Here is a 6,000-nt window from a genome sequence, read left to right as displayed (position 1 = left end):
CTTTCTGAACAGTTCTCTTTTTACTGGTTCTAATGACATGGCATGCACAGCGGATCTTCGACCTAGTCTAATAAATCAATCTGAATCCGACTCAATGATGCAAGAGGTCGTTTGTGATGATGAATCTGAATGTGACGAAGGTGAAGCCTTCGAAGAGATAAACCGAGAACTGTGCCAATTTGAAGAGAAACCCAAGCCTAACCTAAATGACACTGAGGCTGTGAATCTAGGAGACGCTGATAACGTCCAAGAGACCAAAATTAGCATCCATATTGAGCCGAGTGTCAGAGAATAATTGATCAAAACCCTCATGGAATTCAAAGATGTTTTTACATGGTCATATGACGATATGCCTGGATTAAGCACCAATTTAGTGGTTCACAAATTGCCCACTGACCCGGCATACCCTCCGGTCAAGCAAAAACTAAGGAAATTTAAAACAGAAATGAGTGTAAAGATCAAAGAAGAAGTGATTAAGCAGTTACAAGCGAAGGTCATTCGGGTCACTCGATATCCCAAGTGGTTGGCCAATGTGGTACCAGTCCCAAAGAAGGATGGAAAAATCAGGGTGTGCGTCGACTACCACAACCTCAGCAAAGCAAGTCCCAAGGACAATTTTCCGTTACCCAACATTCATATCCTGATCGATAATTGCGATGGGCGCGAGATCGGATCCTTTGTGGATTGCTATGCGGGTTATCATCAGATCTTAATGGACGAGGAAGATGCGGAAAAGACAGCGTTTATTACGCCATGGGGAACTTACTGCTATCGGGTAATGCCGTTCGGACTGAAGAACGCCGGGGCAACATACATGCGAGCAATGACTGCTGTGTTTCATGACATGATACACAAAGAAATCGAGGTGTACGTCGATGATGTGATCATCAAATCTTGGCGTCAGGAAGACCATGTAGCAGACCTAAGGAGATTTTTCCAAAGACTCCGAAGGTATGATATCAAGCTCAACCCGGCCAAATGCGCATTCGGGGTTCCATCAGGAAAGCTGCTAGGATTCATCGTCAGTCGACGGGGGATTGAGTTAGACCCATCCAAAATTGAATCCATCCGAGATTTGCCAGCGCCAAGGAACAAAACAGAGGTAATGAGTTTGCTGGGTAGACTCAATTACATCAGCAGGTTCATCGCCCAACTCACAGCAACTTGTGAGCCCATATTTCGGTTGCTGAGAAAGGATGCTGCGGTAGGTTGGACGGCAGAGTGTCAGGAGGCTTTCGACCAAATCAAAGGGTATTTGTCTAATCCACCCGTATTGGTCCCGCCTAAGCCCGGAAGCCCCTAATTCTTTACCTGACGGTCTTGAAAAATTCATTTGGTTGTGTGTTGGGGCAACATGATGACACAGGAAGGAAGGAGCAAGCCATCTACTATCTTAGCAAGAAATTCACAGTACATGAGGTCAAGTACACTCAACTCGAGAAAACATGTTGCGCCCTAACTTGGGTAGCTCAGAAGTTGAAACACTACCTGTCTTCGTATACTACTTATCTCATATCCCGTTTGGACCCATTGAAGTATATATTTCAGAAACCTATGCCCACGGGAAGGTTGGCAAAGTGGCAAATTCTGCTCACAGAGTTTGATATCATCTATGTGACGAGGACGGCCATGAAAGCCCAGGCGCTGGCAGACCATTTGGCGGAGAATCCCGTTGATGAAAAATACGAGCCCTTAAGAACGTATTTTCCTGACGAAGAGGTAATGCATACAAATGAGTTGGAATTACCTGAGGAACCAGGTTGGAAGCTTTTCTTCGATGGAGCTGCAAACGCAAAAGGGGTTGGAATAGGAGCAGTACTCATTTCTGAAACAGGACACCATTATCCTGTTACGGCTCAACTACGCTTCTATTGCACCAACAATATGGCCGAGTATGAGGCTTGCATTCTGGGTCTGCGTTTGGCTGCTGACATGGATGTCCAAGACGTCTTGGTCTTGGGAGACTCGGACCTCTTGGTACATCAAATTCAGGGAGAATGGGAAACACGAGATCTAAAACTCATACCATACCGACAATGCTTGCATGATCTGAGCAAGCAATTTCGATCGGTGAAGTTCAAACACATCCCGAGAGTTCACAACGAGGTTGCGGATGCCTTGGCCACCTTAGCATCAATGCTGCACCACCCTGACAAAATGTATGTTGACCCTCTGCACATCCAGGTCCGTGATCAGCACGCCTACTGCAATGCCGTAGAAGAAGAAGCAGATGGCGAACCCTGGTTTCATGATATCAAGGAATACCTCAGAATGGGGATATATCCAGAACATGCCTCTGGAGACCAAAAAAGAGCCCTTCGGCGTTTGTCGAATGGTTTCTTCCTCAGCGGAGGAGTATTGTACAAAAGAACCCCGGATTTGGGATTGTTGAGATGCATAGATGCCAGTCAAGCAACGACAGTTATGGCAGAGGTACATGCTGGAGTTTGTGGGCCACACATGAGCGGATATGTATTGGCAAGAAAGATCCTTCGAACAGGGTGTTATTGGCTCACCATGGAACACGACTGTATCACTTTCGTGAGGAAATGCCATCAGTGCCAGATACATGGAGATTTGATTCATTCTCCGCCAACGGAGTTACATACGATGTCAGCACCCTGGCCGTTTGTGGCATGGGGCATGGATGTCATTGGGCCCATCGAGCCGGCAGCATCCAACGGTCATAGGTTCATTCTAGTGACCATTGATTACTTCACCAAATGGGTTGAGGCTAAAACCTTCAAATTAGTAACCAAAAAGGCAGTAGTGGACCTTGTCCATTCCCATATCATCTGCAGATTTGGGATCCCAAATCATCACGGATAACGGTGCGAATATTAATAGCAGCCTGATGAGAGAGGTATGCCAACAATTCAAGATTACACACCGCAATTCCACCCCATATCGTCCCAAGGCGAATGGAGCGGTCGAAGCAGCCAATAAGAATATCAAGAAGATACTGCGAAAGATGGTGGAAGGATCCAGACAATGGCACGAGAGATTACCCTTTGCCTTGTTGGGTTACCGCACTACTGTCCGGACTTCCATAGGCACAACTCCTTATTTGTTGGTATACGGAACTGAAGCCATAATACCGGCGGAGGTCGAAATTCCTTCCCTCCGAATTGTCGCTGAAGCCGGGATTAATGATGATGAATGGGTCAAAGCTCGATTGGAACAGTTGAGCCTGATAGATGAGAAAAGATTGGCAGTAGTGTGCCATGGTCAGCTGTACCAGAAGAGAATGGCAAGAACATATAATAAGAAGGTGCGCCCCAGGAAGTTTGAAGTAGGGCAGCAGGTATTGAAGAAGATCCTCCCACATCAGGTCGAGGCAAAAGGCAAATTCGCCCCAAATTGGCAAGGGCCTTATATCGTGACCAGAGTATTGTCCAACGGTGCTTTGTGTTTGACAGATGTCGAAGGTAGATGTGTCGACATGGCTATCAATTCAGATGCGGTCAAGAGATATTATGCGTAATTTCTTTAATTATTGCAATTTTTGGTTTATTTGTTTGTATTTGGCATTTATTGGATAATGAGATGACAGAGGCAATTCTTTCTTCTATCCAAACACTTTTAACCCTTGATTCCCCCTTTGAGCCTTAAGTTATTCTTTCATACCCCTCTTTTGGAATCACTAATGGAAAAGACATGAAAAAAAGAAGAAGAAAAGAAAAAGAAAATGAAAAGAAGGAAAAGAAAAAAAGAAGATAAAAGCATAAGAAATACAAAACCGTTGGGAACTACGTTTGACCTGATTCCTCGAAGAGGATACGTAGGCGCCTCACGGCTCGGTCATAGTGTGCATCATAGTGAATATAGGATGCATAATGTACATAGTGTGCATAATAGGCACAATGTGCGTAACGCACATAGCTCAACATAAGTGTAAAAAAATAAAATTCCCCAAGCAAGAAAACTGGGGCAGAGGTTATGTTTTAAGTTCCAACAAAGGTTTGATTCCAAAAGTTGTAGCACATCACCCATCAAATTATTTTCATTTTTATAGCCTTTCTTTTACCCCACACCAAAACCAACATCAACGTCCAAAAAGACCTCCCGATCAATGTTCAAGAGATGTCGAGTCAGGCAAATAAGGCCGAGAATAATACACCGATCCCCAGCAAAGAAGAGGATCGTAAGACTGGGAATGAATTGATGGTCAAAGGAATCTCCAGAAGAGAGGGTCGTATCTACAACACCCCGATTCCTCGAAAGAAATAAAATGAGAGAGTCTTATCGGTGAAAACCTTCACAGGCACCGAGAGGCGATGTAAGATGAGGGATATGAAATGAGAGAGTCTTATTGGTGAAAACCTTCACAGGCACCATAAGGCGCCGGGAGATGAGAGAAAAGAGAGAGTCTCATTAGTGAAAACCCCTCGAAGGGCACTATGAGGCGACAAGACAGATCAACAAAAGCTACCACATTCGAAACGAAATGGACACTCCTTTATCATCCCCAGCAAATCAGACCATCGGGCAAATCGATTGATACAAATAGACTGGGTCGGGAATCTGTGGTGCACGTCATGATCACGGGGACCAGTCATGTCCTCTAGATAAGTTCTTTTGGGTTTCTTCTCCCACCAAATATTGGTTCAGAAAGACTTTCTCCTTTTTCTATCTTTTATTTCTTTTCCTAAAATTTGTCTTGAAAAGATTTTTCAAAGCTTACTACCAGAAATTGGAGGGGAATTCATCCAATGCAGGATAATACAAACAGTCTTAAAAGCCGATCCCAGGCAATGCAGTGATCGTGCCCGGCAATTTTGGAGGAAGTAAGCTCCTAAAGGGAGTGGTTTCGGGAGTTAAAAGCAGACTCCCACAGCATGTGCTTAAAGAGAAAGCAGAAAAGGGGATTAATTGAAAGCCAATCCCCAGCAGGCTAGAGACCCCCAGCAGGCAACTCTGCCCACTAATCAATTATGGGGACATAGAGCAAGAAAAAGAGAAGAAAGGAAAAATCATCCACCAGAAAGGCACCCTCTACCACCACGATGAAAACTAATTAAATCCTTTTGTCTGCTGCAGGAAAACAAAGGATTGATGATGGCAGCAAGATGCAACGCCAGGGAAGTCACCAAAAACCGGGGCAGAAAATTTTCTGCCGATTGTCAAAAATTTTCTCGGAAGAACGGGGAAACAATTTCGAATACATTTAAGTTCTAGGTCGCCCACCAGTATAATGCGGGAATACATTTAAGTTCTAGGTCGCCCACCAGTATAATGCGGGAATACATTTAAGTTCTAGGTCGCCCACCAGTATAATGCGGGAATACATTTAAGTTCTAGGTCGCCCACCAGTAAAATGCGGGAATACATTTAAGTTCTAGGTCGCCCACCAGTATAATGCGGGAATACATTTAAGTTCTAGGTCGCCCACCAGTATAATGTGGGAATACATTTAAGGTTCTAGGTCGCCCACCAGTAAAATGCGGGAATACATTTAAGTTCTAGGTCGCCCACCAGTATAATGCGGGAATACATTTAAGTTCTAGGTCGCCCACCAGTAAAATGCGGGAATACATTTAAGTTCTAGGTCGCCCACCAGTAAAATGCGGGAATACATTTAAGTTCTAGGTCGCCCACCAGTATAATGCGGGAATATATTTAAGTTCTAGGTCGCCCACCAGTATAATGCGGGAATACATTTAAGTTCTAGGTCGCCCACCAGTATAATGCGGGAATACATTTAAGTTCTAGGTCGCCCACCAGTATAATGCGGGAATACATTTAAGTTCTAGGTCGCCCACCAGTAAAATGCGGGAATACATTTAAGTTCTAGGTCGCCCACCAGTATAATGCGGGAATACTTTTAAGTTCTAGGTCGCCCACCAGTATAATGCGGGAATACATTTAAGTTCTAGGTCGCCCACCAGTATAATGCGGGAATACATTTAAGTTCTAGGTCGCCCACCAGTATAATGCGGGAATACATTTAAGTTCTAGGTCGCCCACCAGTATAATGCGGGAATACATTTAAGTTCTAGG

The sequence above is a fragment of the Nicotiana tabacum genome, chromosome 11 (assembly GCF_000715075.1).
Source record: "Nicotiana tabacum cultivar K326 chromosome 11, ASM71507v2, whole genome shotgun sequence".
Taxonomy (NCBI): Eukaryota; Viridiplantae; Streptophyta; class Magnoliopsida; order Solanales; family Solanaceae; genus Nicotiana; species Nicotiana tabacum.
The sequence above is the reverse complement of the archived record's forward strand: the minus strand, read 5'-3'. Positions refer to the sequence as shown.